The sequence below is a fragment of the Podarcis cretensis genome, assembly GCF_951804945.1.
Source record: "Podarcis cretensis genome assembly, chromosome: 8".
Classification (NCBI taxonomy): Eukaryota; Metazoa; Chordata; class Lepidosauria; order Squamata; family Lacertidae; genus Podarcis; species Podarcis cretensis.
The window spans coordinates 14,928,417-14,945,075 of NC_137177.1; the positions used below are offsets into that span (position 1 = coordinate 14,928,417).

Genomic DNA, 16,659 nt, shown 5'->3' on the forward strand with positions numbered 1-16,659 from the left:
CCCGCTATGAGGTAGAAAGATCAAGTATCACGGCTCCTGCCTGCCAGCCTACAAACTCTCAGCCACTTATTCTAGCAGGGGTCCTGACAAGGATTTTTAACATCTCCCTGCAGACTGCTTGTGCTCCATCATGTTTGAAAGCGGCCACCATTATGCCAGTCCCAAAGAAAACAGCAATTAACTGCCTAAATGACTACAGACCCATTGCATTAACGTCTGTAATGATGAAATGCTTTGAGAGATTGGTCCTTCAACACCTTAGGACATGTTTTCCACCAGATTTTGATGAAGACCAGTTCGCTTACAGGAGAAATAGGTTAACAGACAATGCCATAGCCACAGCTTTTCACCTTGCAGCGAGTCATCTGGAGAGACCAGGGAATTATGTCAGAATGCTCTTTATTGATTATAGCTCAGCTTTTAATACCAGCCTTCCAGACATTCTTATTAAAAAGCTGAGGGACCTGGACCTTTTTTCTACCATCTGTGATTGGATTAAAGACTTTCTGAGGGATCACACACAAATAGTGAGAATTGGGCCTGTTACATTTTCCTCTCTGAAGCTCGGCATTGGCACCCCACAGGGATGCGTGCTGAATCCCTGCCTGTACTCGTTGTATACATATGACTGTATCTCATCTGATCCCTCTACTGTGTTTATTAAGTTTGCAGGTGATACCACCAAAATGGGTCTAATTACAGGTGGAGATTAATCAGCATATAGGGAAGAGGTTCAAAAAGTCTTGACATGGTGCCTAGAGAACAACTTGCACCTAAATATCAATAAGACAGAGGAGATAGTGTTGGACTTTCGGAGGAAAAGAGGGGAACTAGCCTCGTTGTGGATCAGGGGGGCTGTGTGGAGAGATTTTCTTCCTTTAAATTCCTGGGAGTCTACCTTAGTGAAGACCTCACTTGGAAAATCAATACAACCCAGGTGGTTAGGAAGGCCCAACACAGACTTCATTTCCTCAGGGTTTTGCGAAAGAACAATGTCAAACAAAAATTGATGATCTCTTTCTACTGGTCCACAACAGAAAGTGTCCTTTCATACTGTATTACAGTGTGGTACGCTGGTTTGACAGCCACGGACAGGAAGTCCCTACAGAGGGTGGTGAATACAGCACATGACATCGTGCGCTGTCCCCTGAGTTCACTAAATGACATCACGGGAGACCACTGCATCAGGAGAGCGAGGAAAATTCTTAGGGATGACTCACAACCCGGCCAGCACCTCTTTAATCTCCTACCTTCGAGCAGGAGATACAGAAGTATAGTCAGCTGCACCAACAGGTTAAAGAAAAGTTTTTATCCGTGGGCTGTTGGGCTGCTGAATGGAAAAAAAAATAGTGGTGCAATTGACTTCTGACAAGCACACAGAGTGTGAACAAGACTGAGTGTATGGGGGACGGGAGGGGAGCTCATTTAATATCACTGCACACAGGTGGTGTAGTGACAATAAAGGTTTATTATTACTACTATTATTATTATTATCATCATCATCATCATCATTATCATCATCATCATTATTATTATCATCATTATTATTATTATCATCATAATTATTTATGTTTATTAATTATTCTTCACCTTGGAGGCAAAGTTATTTTAACAGTCCCAATTTGGCCAGAATGGCCACAGAATTCATTAAGCTGTCATGGGTTGTGCCTTGATTCCAGGTGTCATGATTTCTCCCTGCCACCAGAGAAGGGCAACGGAAGCAGCTCCTGGGGTGGCAATGGCATTGGGAAAGAGACATGAGGGCTCCTTCCCAAAGCATAGTTTGTGTTTACTAGGCTTTGGAAGAAGGTCGTTTCACACTAGGACCCTGTCCTCACACCTCCAGCCAGGAGACCTCCTTTTGCTGCTTCTTTCAGTCCAGAAAGAAGGGGCTTGCCCAACCATTGCACTGCTCCCACACCTCTATATTGCTTAGCCTGGGCAGTAGTCGAAAGCAACTATATAAAGAAGAAGCATATACTCAAGAAGGCCCTCATAATGACAGAGTGATCAAAAGCCATCCAGGAAGATTCACCACGTCTTCCACAGATCTGTCTTGTCACCGGTTGTACCTGCACAACCTTACCAGGCACCTAGACAAGCACCTCCACCTCCTGTCATGGTAGAAGGAGAAGAAGAGTATGAATTAGAACAAATTCTAGACTCCAGGATTTGAAGAAAGAAGTTGCAATACCTGATTGCGTGGAAGGGGTGTTGACCAGAAGAAAGATCATGGGAGCACACAGAACATGTCCATGCACCAGATTTGCAAAGAGTGTTTCATACACACTACCCCAATGTACCAAAACCACTAGGGTGGGTGGAGGAGGACTGTGGAAAGGGGGGGGGGGTGATGTCTGGGACTAAACAGAGGAAGAATGGTGGAGACCATCTCCCCAACCTGACCCTTCCAGAGAAGAAGACGATGGTTCAGAATTACAACAGAGATTTAAAAATTGGAAAAGTGGTATTATACTGACAAAAACAGATTGGCTTGCCAAATTATTGGAGTAATACAATATATCCAAACCAATGGGTGAAATTGGAAGGATCTCAAAAGAGAAGATAGACAAGGACTGGAAGGTGTTTAAAGGATACTTGCAAAGCCATATTGAAAAATCAGAACTCCTATTAGAATAAACAAGTTCCGTTTTAAATGCTGAAATTCTAAATAAGATGGATAACAATGTGTAATAGAAAAAGAAGCAGAAAATTGGTTTAAAAGTGTGTGAAAGAAAGTAATAGAAGTGGAAAGAAATTGCAATTGAGTAGACTGGAAGTCTAACACAAGGGTGGGGTGAGGGGTGAGGGATGGTGATGGGAAAAGGAAGAAAACAAAACAAAAAGAAATACAACAGAGATTTGAGAGGAGGCCACAGCTCAGAGGAAGATGAGGGGAGATAATGGGAGAAGAGCAGAGCCGGAACAGCCAACTGATACGTTATCACTAGAAAGCATTCAAGTCCCACCATCTCCCAGAACGCAGCGAACCTGCAAAGTAGGAGAGCAAAGAGGCCCTAAGTGACCTTCTTCTATTATCTCTTATGATATGATAACAGGGTTCTAGCTACACCATTATTTTATTTTTCTTAAATAAATATGTATTCTTTACTTTTCTTAAATAAATATGTATTCTTTACTTTTCTTAAATAAATATGTATTCTTTACTTTTCTTAAATAAATATGTATTCTTTACTTTTTGTGGATATTTGGATACACTCTTGATCCAAAGCAGTACTTCAGTACTCTTTTGGCATCCTGGGTGATATATTTTGCTGGAGACATCAGGCAACAGAGAGTGGTCCATTTAGCTCCTGCTTTCTGGAATCTCCCAGATGTCCTTTGTACCCACAGGTGTCCCCTGGACCAGAAGGGAAGAATTGTTAGCAAGAGTGTTAATGGATCCTTTTCATAAGCTACATCTCATCTTGTAATCCATCTCTCTCTCTCTCTCTCTCTCTCTCTCATCTATCTTTTTAGATTTTCTCATATTGCCAACTTTCTTTTCTTTTCCCTTTCTTACTTTTATGGTGTTTTCTCTTTCATAAACCCTAAAATCATCATCATCACCATCAATATTGCTATTAATTTTATTTAAATATTCCTCTTTCTACTCAATTTCTTTGTATTGGCGTGTCTTTCGTATTTGCTTATACTAACAGAATATCAGTATCTCTAAATCTCAGAATTTAAGATATCTCAACCACATGATGATATGAAACATTGGTCAGAGATTTAAAAATAAAATAAAATAAAATAAAATGCTTAATGTGTTGCAACTGGTGGTTGTGGGAAATGTGAACCTGGTGCCAGTAACTAGGTTGAGAGGTGGAGAAGTGGGCATCTCCCAGGGTGAGAGACTGGGTGAGAAAAGGAAAGCTTCAAGGTGAAAATGGGGAGGACCTCTCATTGGGAGTTGGGGAATGTATGTGTGACTTGTCAATGCTGTGACCTGTTTGCAAAGCATTTTGAGGATAAAATTGCTTGCATCCACTGGGAATTTGACTCTGCTGTTACAGCAGATGAATATCACGGGGTGTCCAGAGCACTGTCTAGGCCTCTCATGTTGGAAGCGTTTTAGTTGGTAAGATTGAAGGACATTGCCCCTCTTGTCTGAGGAAAACCAGCAGGGAGGGGAAAGCTGACTGGGTCAGGAAGGTGATTAATTCCTCCTTGCAAGAGGGCAGAGGTGTGCCCTCATCACAGATGGGTTACATGGTCCCCTCCCCACCAAGTCATTTCATGGTGGCCCTTGAAGCTGGCACTTCTGGGATGGAAGTTTTGGGGTGGTATGTCATATGACATCATCAACCAAAGTCAAAAGGAGCAGGGCATAAGCAATTGACAGGAAATAGTATGCTTCTGTATCTGTAGTAACTGTAGTAAACCACAGAGCTTAGGGCTTGCCAATCAGAAAGTCAGCGGTTTGAATCCCTGCGATGGGGTGAACTCCCATTGTTAGGTCCCTGCTCCTGTCAACCTAGAAGTTCAAAAGCACATCAGAGTGCAAGTAGATAAATAGGTACCGCTCTTGTGGGAATGTAAATGGCATTTCCGTGCGCTGCTCTGGTTCGCCAAAAGCGGCCTAGTTTTGCTGGCCACATGACCCAGAAGCTGTCTGTGGGCAAACGTCGGATCCCTTGGCCAGTAATGCTAGAGAGCCAGTGTGGTGTAGTGGTTAAGAGTGGTAGTCTCATAATCTGGGGAACCGGGTTCGCGTCTCCGCTCCTCCACATGCAGCTGCTGGGTGACCTTGGGCCATTCACACTTCTTTGAAGCCTCTCAGCCCTACTCACCTCACAGATTGTTTGTTGTGGGGGAGGAAGGGAAAGGAGAATGTTAGCCGCTTTGAGACTCCTGAAAGGGAGTGAAAGGTGGGATATCAAATCCAAACTCCTCCTCCTCCTCCTCCTCCTCCTCCTCCTCTTCTTCTTCTTCTTCTTCTTCTTCTTCTTCTTCTACATGAGCACCGCAATCCCAGAGTTCTCCATGACTGCACTTAACGGTCAGGGGTCCTTTTAGTATGCCTGTTGCATGCATGACCAATGTATCCTGCCAGACTGCTCAGTCAGTGGAATGGGGGGGGGGGCTCTGTCTATTCCACCCTGTCTGAAGGCAACAAGGAGAGACCGATAGACCAGTTGCCATGCCCCTGGCCTGCACTTCAATGTCAGGAGAGATAAGCTGGTTGTGTCGAGGAATGATTCTCCATTGACTGGAAAACTGAACCTGAATCCTGACACTGAAGCTTCACCATGATTGCCCCAAGGGTCCTGTAACCCTGTCTGCTATATATATTCTTCTGCATTCTGAAGTATTCATCTGAAAAAAAAGACTTTGTAATACAATAAAACCTAAAAGCTAATCTTTTGATTTCTGCCAATAGGTTTAAAAACACAAGTCGCAATGTGAGGAGCACATTACTGATCAGGTCAAATCCTTTAAATATCTAGGTTTATACTTTTCAGTTGGAATAAACACTTTGTAAGTTACAATATATTGATTATCAATTCAGTCAACTCTCTATCAAGGTTCTGTTGGAATAAAGGGGGTACACTGATTCCCCCAGCCCTCAAAACCTGTTGTTGTTGTTGTTAAATTCAATTTATATACTGCACTATATCCACACATCTCAGGGTGTTTCACAAGATAAAATTAAAATAGAAAAACACTATATCTACAGAAACAGCCAAATAACCCCCCCACATAAAAACAGTTTAAAACAATTTTAAAAAATAACAAAGACAATTAAAAAGCAGTTTAAAAGAAACAAAGTCAAAGTCAACCCACAAATCTGTTATGGTTCACAAATATGGGGATCCCCTCTAAAACTGAATCTGTAACAGAATAAATACATTTGCACTATCTTTGAGCTTCCAAAGCTGCTCCTTTTCGAAGTTGTCAGCACTGGTAACTTGAATAAAATTGAGGGGGGGCAGGAAAGCCTCACTCTGCATAATCAATCACACCGTATTTGGGGATAACTCAGATCCTTTGACTTCCCTCCATTCCCTCCCCTGTTTCTTTTGTATTATCTTATATTGTACATGTCTATAATTTCCTTATCCTTAATTATTCCCAATTTTTAACATTGTCCTTAATATTACAAGTGGTTCTTATTTTTTGGAAAACCTGTTATTGTGTTAATTTCCTTACAATGCTTTTGTAAATATGCAATAAACATTTTTACTCTTTTTTATATATATTTGTTGTCTTCTTGATTTCTTAGTTTTACAGTTAATTTAGCCATTTCAGCATATTCCATTAGTTTAATTTGCCAGTCTTTTTTGGTTGTGACTTGTTCTTTTTTCCAATGTTGGGCTATCAATGTCCGTGCAGCTGATGTTGTGGATATAAACAGATTATTGTATTCTTTCGGTATATCCATTCCAGTTATACCTATTCAGAAAGCTTCCAGTTTTTAAACAAATGTTATTTTAACCTTTTTTTCAATTCATTATTGATCATTTCCCAAAAACTTTTTATAACCTTACATTGCCACCACATATGGTAAAAGGTACCGCCTGCTTTTTTACACTTCCGACACTTATTTTCTTTTGTACATTTTTGATACTTAAACCGGAGTTAAATACCATCTGTACATCATATTCATATAATTCTCCTTAAGTGCCATACATGCCATAAATTTTCTATAATTTTTCCATAATCTTTTCCAATCTGTCATCTGTATATTATGTCCCACATCTTTTGCCCATTGGTGTTTTTTTCTAGAAAAAGAGCTGTTGGAGCTCACCATGAACTTCTTCCTTGTTCTCTTACCCACATGAGAGTTACCAGAGCTGAGCTCCAGTGAATTATGGCTGAAAAAATGCCCTAAATTAAATTCTTCAGAGGAGAAGCCTCTTATCTAACAAATTGTCTGATTACAATAATGATTTTAGCTGTGCAATGTATATTATTTTGTTTTTATCCAATTTTATGTATTTTATTCTTGTAATCTCTTCAGCTAAATATTAATTGCATTTGTATCAGAAAGAAACAGATCTGAGAACCAGCATTTTATTTCCCATAACCATTTATTTTCCATTATAATGATCATAATGAAAAAATAACTATTTTTGAATGATACACTACAGAGTTCTTTGTATTTAGAATCCACAATCCCCACATTCTGAACCCCTTTTCTCTGCTCTTATTTCCCTTTACCTCCACCAAAAGCAAGAAAGAAAGAAACAGAGATCCGGAGTCCTGGATTTCACCACTAAGCCCCCAATTTCCCCTCATTGCCATGGATTTTGGAATACAAAGGAGGAGTTCTACACTGTCCCATTTACCCTTCCTGTTCAGGCTGGCGTGAGATTCGTGAAGCATTATAACAGCTTTCTTCGTAAACTGGAAGACCAATTATCCTAGTTCCAATAAAAGATCTTCCATTTTTCCGGATGGCACAAAAATTTGTTGTTGCACAACCTTTGAAAGTGAACAACATGGGGGAAAGAGGACCTGGAAAAAAGGGGGAAAGTGTTGACTTTAGTCCTTTTCCCAGGGAATAAGAGATGGTGCCTGTGATGGTGAATGAGAATTTTAACATGTTAGTTTTAAATAGTGTATATTTAAGAAATCTGAAAAATATAATTTCATCAGAACATTTTCAACATTAGGAATTCAGGTAAAAAAATTACTCAGATGTAAATCAAAATTGGCATCATACCCAAAAGAGTCTCAAGACATGAAGTTTGTTAATAAACAGGTTCTATTTATAAAATATAATGAAATTAGAGGTTCTGAAAACTGCCCTGATTAACTATGTTAACAAAATCAAATTCTTGTGGTCAGGTACTTTGCATTAAAATGCAAGGAATTCTGTCTCTGCCACCTCCTAGACCTGTTAAAAGGCACATGCTGTGGCCACACAATAATATTGGAAAACAACACTCCCTCCCTTGTTTGTGAGCCTTGAGTGTGTGATCCTGGCATGAGAACAGGGTGATGCAGCTACATAAAAAGCTGGAGATGCACTTCATTGTCTCAGGATGGTTGGATGCCAACTGAGGCTCCCTCAGTGTCCCAAACGTGACCTAAGCATCCAGAGAATCCTCCTTTTATTTTACCATATATATATTCATGTTAAACACATCTAACATGAAGTCGGAGAGAGGGGGGATCCCAAGAGCAGATCAGGAACTGCTATCCAAATTCTTACTCAGCCCTCAAAAGTGAAACTAGCAAAACCCAGGCTGCAAAGGGCAGGAGAATGAGAGGGGGGAATGTAGGGCAGCTCAAATGGCCTGGACTCTGCCTCTTCCCTCCAGAGGCAAATTAGCCCATATACCCCTACCCCGTTTATTCCCAATCCCCTCTTCTTTTCAGGAAGAAAGGGTGTGGTAAATTTGGTCCCTATCCAAAGAGCATTATTCCTCAAAAACTCTGTTGATAAGGAGGTGTGCATGTAAGGCTGGATCCAGGCACATGAAAGCAGCGATTCAGAAAACAGCCATGCAGAAAGATAGGACTCCACATTGCCATCTGTTGTCACAGTGGTGTAATGCATATAAAGCGATTTACCTTTTTACGAATTCAGTTAGATTATGACAGCAGTTTAGATTATGACAGGAGCAGCTTTTAGGAGGATAAAGAACACCTACAGGCAGAAGAGTGTGGAAATTCTGTTGCACAACTATAAATCCTTGCACTAATGGTCTGAGTTAGCCAGATACTGCTCACGGTCACAGAATTTAAGGAAATTTAATTACATAGGGACGCAGGTGGCGCTGTGGGTTAAAGCCTCAGCGCCTAGGACTTGCCGATCGAAAGGTCGGTGGTTCGAATCCCTGCGGCGGGGTGCGCTCCCGCTGCTCGGTCCCAGCGCCTGCCAACCTAGCAGTTTGAAAGCACCTCCGGGTGCAAGTAGATAAATAGGGACCGCTTACCAGCGGGAAGGTAAACGGCATTTCCGTGTGCGGCTCTGGCTCGCCAGAGCAGCGATGTCACGCTGGCCACGTGACCCGGAAGTGTCTCTGGACAGCGCTGGCCCCTGGCCTCTTAAGTGAGATGGGCGCACAACCCCAGAGTCTGTCAAGACTGGCCCGTACGGGCAGGGGTACCTTTACCTTTACCTTTACCTTTAATTACATTTCTTTTACATAAGAATTATGCTTTTTGAGAAAGAGGCACACATTTTGTCCTGGACTGCATCCCAGTGGTGGAAAGATCCAGATGCAACTGGGGTGGAGCAATGAATGCACTTTCCTCTTTTGTTCAGAATGCTATTTAATATAAACATCCTGATCTGAATCCTGCTTCTAGACAAGCAAGTGGCATTATGAAAGTTAAAGGACAAAGTCCAGGCAGGCAAAACATTAAGGAAGAGTGCAGAGTGGAGCCAGTAAGAGATATGATCCCTCTCACTTTTCCAACAATGTGCAATGCAAAAAGAGATGAAGGAAGGGAGAAAAGGAGATCAGGACAGAGTCTGTGCAACAGAGCTGATGACTAGGCCTTTCCCTCTGACTGAATAGCATTGTTACCTGTTATAAGAGCTCCTCTAAAATCAACACATTGGGTCTCATTCTCTAGACAGTTGACGGTCTTCTCACTTTTACACTTTTCCCTTCCTTTGGAGAAGCAGGATGGGCATCGTAGACCATTTTCAGCCAGCATGTTACGATCAGGAACTTCAAAGATCAAAAGTATGGTGAGCGTGTTAATGTGTTTGTCTGTTTTTGTATCTCTGTGTTATATAAATGGAATCCACCCTAGGAAATTACAGATTTGCTGGGGCACTTTTGCTGGGGCAGTGTTCTTGGATGAAAACATGCTCTAGAAACAATCTGGGTTCAGGACTGACCAAGTCACCATTGGTCTCTGAGATAAATGACCTTTACCCAAAGTGGGGTGGGAGAGTGTAAATTTTCTTTTCCTTTAATCTCTCTGAATCTATTCATGCCATTGATTATGGTGCAGCGTCTCTGAAAATATAGTTTCTTAGTCCTCCATTTTTGTGCAGAGATTCTGTCTCTCTTCTGCTCTTCAGCAATGAGCTATCAAAGAGTTTCTGTGAACTGCCCTGAGATACCCAGGTACAGGGTGGTACATAAATCCAATAAATAAATAAATAAATAAAGTCAGAGAATGCTGTAAGATAGGTGGGTTGTAAGGTCCATATTTGAAACATCCAATTGAAAGTGAACTTGAAGGGACCACAAGCTATTTATGAGCTGTTCTGGAGCTTAGGTATCCAATTATATATCTGATCCTTCATGTTGCTGCTTCAAGGGACAGGAAGAAGGAGAGGCCTGGCTGGAAAGGCAACCCATTCCTTCTCAGGCAGAGACAAAGCTGCCTAGTAGTCCCCTCTTTTTCACAGTTTCTCTTCATGCCTGACTTTCTGTCAGAGGTCCAATCTGAATTCCCACCCGTTGAGAGCCCCTAATAGTCCTGAGCTGCTCAACCCAAACTGCAGCCATCTGGGGCTGTCTCACCCCATTTGAATGAGGCACAGGTCCTTTGAGTACTGCTGAATGACTAAGGATCCAAGCCTTGGCCAAATCCAGTGCACAGCCCTAACATGTTAATGATTCTACAATGATGCAAAAACTTACGGCTGAGAGTTTCATTGTTACACAGGTCAGTGTTGCAGCATTGCACCTTCATCTCAAAGAATTTACCATCCGCTGCAGTGAAGCTGTAATCGCCCACGTAACAATGACTGGATGACAAACATGTATTCTCAATTTGCACTTCAGGTTTATCTATGAAAAAGAATTTGAAAGAACTATCAGGATCTGGAGGGGAAATGCGGTTTATTGCTCCTAAAGCACATTCATTATAATGGTTCCAATTTTCTGTGTTGCCTGAATGAGGACCTTTTAAAAGTAACAATATGTAAAATATTATTCAATTTGGCGATCTAAAGTGAGGTGCTGTTTACTTATTTAAATATGTGTGCACTGCTATATCATAAAAGGAAAGATAAATCAAAATGTTTCTCAGTTATAATACATAAAAGATAAAATAAGAACCATATTAAAATTTAATAGTTAGATTTCAATAAATCAGTGTATGTTCACAAATAATTTGCAAAATGCATTAAATTTGGAATTTATGCAGAACTTCATTTTAGGTCAAATTTTGTTGCATGAAGAATCAGGCCTTTTTCTATACATCTGACAATACATCTGCCATACACTGCACTCTCTCTTATAGTTGATCCTAACAGTTTGCAGGTTCAGGACATGCTTCCCTGAACTCCTGTTGTTGAACACAAGACACTTGGCAAGACACTTGCATTGCACCAATCTTACTACCCCCTTACCACTCTCCCTCCAAGAATGTAGCAGTGATGTTGGAAGGGATGGTCAAGCAAGCACCACGATTGCCCCAAGGCATTTTGGCACCACAAAATGACACCCACACCCTCCTGGGTAGAAGGGGTGGGTGAATCAGGAACAAGCAAAGGGATCAAATCAACCTTAACCAATGGTTGAAGTAGGAACCAAAGACCATCCAGGTGGAGGGACCCACTCTGAATCAAGCTGGGTAACTGAAACCCTTTTTAAGAGGTGAACTACAGGAATACTTCCTTCATGTTAGTTCCTTCCTCATCATTTGATCACTGACAATTATTTCAAAATTACTTGAGGCCCCACTCAAGGAGCCATAAAAGTGTGAAGCACCTTCATCTCCCATTCTGGTTGCTCAGCTTTTGAATAGATTTTATACATCTGGGAAAGGATTCTCAATTTTAATGTCATTTATGGCAAAAGGGATATTCAGCTTATATTCCAGGTTTCTTGTCCTAGTTTGATAACCAAAACTAAACTGGAGTTCATTGGTTTGTCTCAATAGGGAATTCTGGTTGATGCAAATCAATTTCTCCAAGCTTGGCAATCAGCACCCAAATTCAGCCACTGCTTGTGATCAGGTGATGTTAAATTCCCCATTTTCATATGCAAGCCATTCATTCCTCATTTCAGATGTTGTTGGACTGCATCTCCCATCATCCCTGACTGGTGGGTGGCTAGCTGAGGCTGATGGGAGTTCTAATTCATCTACAGCTGAAGTGTCACAGCTTCCTCAACTCACTTTTCTCATAGGTGAGTTGCTCCAGCATAGACTTCTATATGCTAGTAGAACCCTTAAAGTTCACCTATATCTTAACCTGGGTCAAATCCAACAGCAAAGACAAAAAGATTTGCAAATCTTACCTATATTTGTACGCAGAACACGGGCAGAACAGGTATACATAACATTATTATTACAATATGTTTTTGCATTGCTATTATCTGTCATTCCAGTCCTGTTAAACTTAAGTTTGCACTCCAGAAATACTGCTGAGGAGAGGAGGAAAAGATTCATGAATTATCATCATCATCATCATCATCATTTTGCTTTGCTGTTTGCTTAATGGGACACACAGGAGGAGGTATCGTGAATTAACGTTTTAAATTAAAAAGTGTTCAATTTAATAAGCATTTTAATAGAAGAGAATGAAATTAAATGAGTAAAACACTCATTAAGTAAAACTCTTGTAGTCATTGTTCAGAACACTGGTTTAATTATTTCCAAGAAGTGAGGAGGTGTACCCTCCCTTTCCCGCAACCAACTCCCCCCCCCCATCCAGAATCTGACTTAAATACCACTGTTTGGTCACAAGGTTAGATCTGAGCACAATTACACTATGGAATTTTCTACAAGAGGCACTGAATGCCACCAATTTCAATGACTTTTCAAGAGGATTAGATAAATTGATGGAGAATAAGACTAATAAGGCTACTGAGCATGACGGCTATGTATTACCTCCAATATCAAAAGTAGCATATTTGAAATAACAGTTGCTGGAACCCACAGTAACCCAGGGTGTTGCTGTGGTGTGGTCCTGATTATGTACTTCCCATAGTCATTGGGTTGACCAGTGTTAGGACAGGATCCTGGACTAGGGATGAACCAATCTATCAATTTCACTTGCTCTTAAAATGGGGAGGGGAAAACCATGTACACTTGCTCTTAATTCACTTGCTGTCAATCTCTTATTTTTCTAATTCATTTATTTATCTGCAGCCACCTCCTCTAAGAAGCTCAAAGTAGTGTACATGGTTTCCCCCTCCCCATTTTATTCTAAGAAGATTCCTGTGAGGTAGGTTAAGCTAAGGGAAAGTGCCTGGTCTAGGGTCCCCCAGTGAGCTTTGTGGCAGATTGAAGATTTGAACCCTAGCCTCCTGGATCCTTGTCTGACACTCAAATCACATTCAGCTCCCCAAAATTCCACAATCAACAAGTAGTAGTAATGAATCTGGATCCCCACAAGTGGGTTGATGTGATCTGTTCCAAGGAGTAGATTTGAAGCTGTGTTTCTTTGTAAAATGTATTTAATTTCTTCCTGCTATGGCCAAACTTTTTCTTCTTCCCTTTCCTTTCCAAAGCAACTTTTACTCTCTATTCCAATGGAATTATTATTCTGTCCTGTTTTTAAGGCTTATTTTCTCCACCTCTCCCACTAAAGAAAAGCTTATTCACCTTCTTAGCACTTTCCCTGCACTTTGAAATCATGCCCAACATTTTCATCTGGCAATCTCTTGCCTTTGCAAATCCCCCCTCTGTTTCCCTACCCTCACACACCCACACCCACACTCACACAGAGATAGAGATCCACATTTTTTTGTGTATTGCTGAAATGCAGCTTCCATGTTAGAGTGGGATATTTCATTATTTTTCTACATGACATAGTTTATCTGAAGAGGCATCGTTTATAGAAGAGGCAGAGGAACCAGAGACCCAATTGCAAACATGCGCTGGATTATGGAGAATGCTAGAGAGTTCCAGAAAGACATCTACTTCTGCTTCATTGACTATGCAAAAGCCTTTGATTGTGTCGACCACAGCAAACTATGGAAAGTTCTTAAAGAAATGGGAGTGCCTGATCACCTCATCTGTCTCCTGAGAAATCTCTATGTGGGACAAGAAGCTACAGTTAGAACTGGATATGGAACAACTGATTGGTTCAAAATTGGGAAAGGAGTATGGCAAGGCTGTATATTGTCTCCCTATTTATTTAACTTATTTGCAGAATTCATCATGAGAAAGGCTCGGCTGGATGAATCCCTAGCCGGAATTAAGATTGCCGGAAGAAATATCAATAACCTCAGATATGCAGATGACACAACCTTGATGGCAGAAAGTGAGGAGGAATTAAAGAACCTTTTAATGAGGGTGAAAGAGGAGAGCTCAAAATATGGTCTGAAGCTCAACATCAAAAAAATGAAGATCATGGCCACTGGGCCCATCACCTCCTGGCAAATAGAAGGGGAAGAAATGGAGGCAGTGAGAAATTTTACTTTCTTGGGCTCCATGATCACTGAAGATGGTGACAGCAGTCACAAAATTAAAAGACACCTGCTACTTGGGAGAAGGGCAATGACAAACCTAGACAGCATCTTGAAAAGCAGAGACATCACCTTGCCAACAATGGTTTTCCAGTAGTGATGTATGGAAGTGAGAGCTGGACCATAAAGAAGGCTGATCGCCGAAGAATTGATGCTTTTGCTGGAGGAGACTCTTCAGAGTCCCACGGACTGCAAAAAGATCAAAACTGTCCATTCTTAAGGAAATCAGCCCTGAGTGCTCACTGGAAGGACAAATCCTGAAGCTGAGACTCCAATACTTTGGCCACCTCATGAGAAGAGAAGACTCCCTGGAAAAGACTCTGATGTTGGGAAAGATGGAGGGCACAAGGAGAAAGGGACAACAGAGGACAAGATGGTTGGATAGTGTTCTCAAAGCTACCAGCATGAGTTTGACCAAACTGCAGGAGGCAGTGGAAGACAGGAGTGCCTGGTGTGCTCTGGTCCATGGGGTCATGAAGAGTCGGACACGACTAAACAACAACAACAAATAGTTTATCTGTATGACATCACAAGAAATAATCTCTTGACTCTCCCCTACTTTCTCTTGGTAACCCAGCAGTCCTTGCTCTCTATGGTGTTGATCTACACTCCTAACTCCCCTTCCCTCCTAAGTAGCAAGTTCTCTAAAGATCATTAGATTATTAAATGTTCCCAATCTTACCAGGACAAAAAAGGGCCAAGAAGAGACATGCGCTCAGGAGTGCCTTCAGCATTCTAGAATGATTAGGAGACTCAGAGCAGGGATGGATCAACAAGGGAATTGATGCAGGTAGAGGCTTACTTGGAGGGATTTAAAGGCAATGGGCTCATATCACAGGGAACACTTGGGAACAACTAGTTCAGGGAGGTCCGGGAATGGGAGTTGTTTTTTCACTACAAAGATAAAGAGGGAGATACTGAAATGCAAAGCTCATTGGTTATGATCTCCTTAGTTGCTGATAGATGCTTCTGATTACTTTTTTTGATATAGATAATTTACAATTTAAATGGTGAAGGCACTCAAGAAAGCAATTAAGAGCCAAATAGGCAAAGAGTGACTGGGGTGACCCAGTTAGATGAGTGCCACACCCCAAAGGAAATTAAACTGGACTTAACCGTTCAGGGTTCTGTCAGTGTTTGTAAAAAAGAAAAATGGTTCTGACCTCCTTTGCCTCCTTTGCCTGGTTCTCAGACCCTAGTTGGCACAAAGAGTCCTTAAGAACGAGTACTTTGCAGAATGCTGCTTTTATTCTTAAAACGTCTCCTTCTCCAACCATGACCGACAGCTTTTAAACATACCAAACGCAACTAGCTTTCTACCATCCAACCAACCCACACCCACACTAACATTGACCACTCTATATATGCAGGTACAATTTGGTGAAAGGTTGCATGAGTCATTGTAGGCCGCTGACTCATGCTGACTTAGTTCTTTTAGCATTAAAGAAACAGCAGCCAATTTTTAGCCGTGACAGGGTCATTTACCTTTACCTTTACAGTGGTACCTCGGGTTACATAGGCTTCAGGTTACAGACTCCGCTAACCCAGAAAAATTACCTCAGGTTAAGAACTTTGCTTCAGGATGAGAACAGAAATTGTGCAGCGGCAGTGCAGCAGCAGCGGCAGGCCCCATTAGCTAAAGTGGTGCTTCAGGTTAAGAACAGTTTCAGGTTAAGAACAGACCTCCAGAACAAATTAAGTACTTAACCCGAGGTACCACTGTACTGGATACCCAAAGCTCACCTAACAAGAAGTCAGTCCTTTTCTCCCCATCCTTTCTCAGGAAGCCTCAGTTGGAGGTTGGCAGTCGGGATGGGGGGGGCGCTGCTTCCATACAAGAGATAGACAAAATCCTCACCTGAATTTTCTGAATTTGTTTGCAGTTCCTCCAGAAGATTCACTTACCTGTCCTCCCTGCAGGGCAGGCTTCCCAAAAAGAATTGGAGCCTAGCTGATGATTTGCACACTATACATATGTGGTCTTTCCCACCTATGTGGTTCAGAGTTTTTCAGTAATAATTAATAAAGTGGCTCCAGTTGAATCTGATACAATACGATTTTGTCTTCTCTCTTTATGTCCAGTTGGGCGGTTGGGGAGTTGGATGCCTAGTGGTGAAAGTAGGGCCTCGGGATCTGTGTCTCTTCCTTTTTTGCTGTTGATGGAGGGGAATGGGATACAGGACACAGAGAAAAGTGTGCTGTATTATAGTGTGTCATTACACTTATTATGATAAATATAAAGGATTGTGTGAAATAAAAAGTTGCTTCTAAAATGTACATCTTTCAAATCAAAAGTTTGGAATGGGGAATGACCCCT

The 16,659-nt window shown here is 41.5% G+C and overlaps 2 long non-coding RNA genes across 2 annotated transcripts in view; both read right to left on the reverse strand.

Annotated features, from left to right (window-relative positions):
* LOC307221758 overlaps positions 1-16,659 on the reverse strand; it is a 251,803-nt gene that overhangs the window by 42,937 nt on the left and 192,207 nt on the right. The gene's annotated exons all lie outside the window — the stretch shown is intronic.
* On the reverse strand, positions 10,517-15,260 carry LOC307221811. The gene is made up of 3 exons (XR_013841542.1): positions 15,025-15,260; positions 12,168-12,293; positions 10,517-10,712 (listed from the first exon to the last, which is right to left on the reverse strand). It is a non-coding gene; the product is annotated as an uncharacterized lncRNA (long non-coding RNA).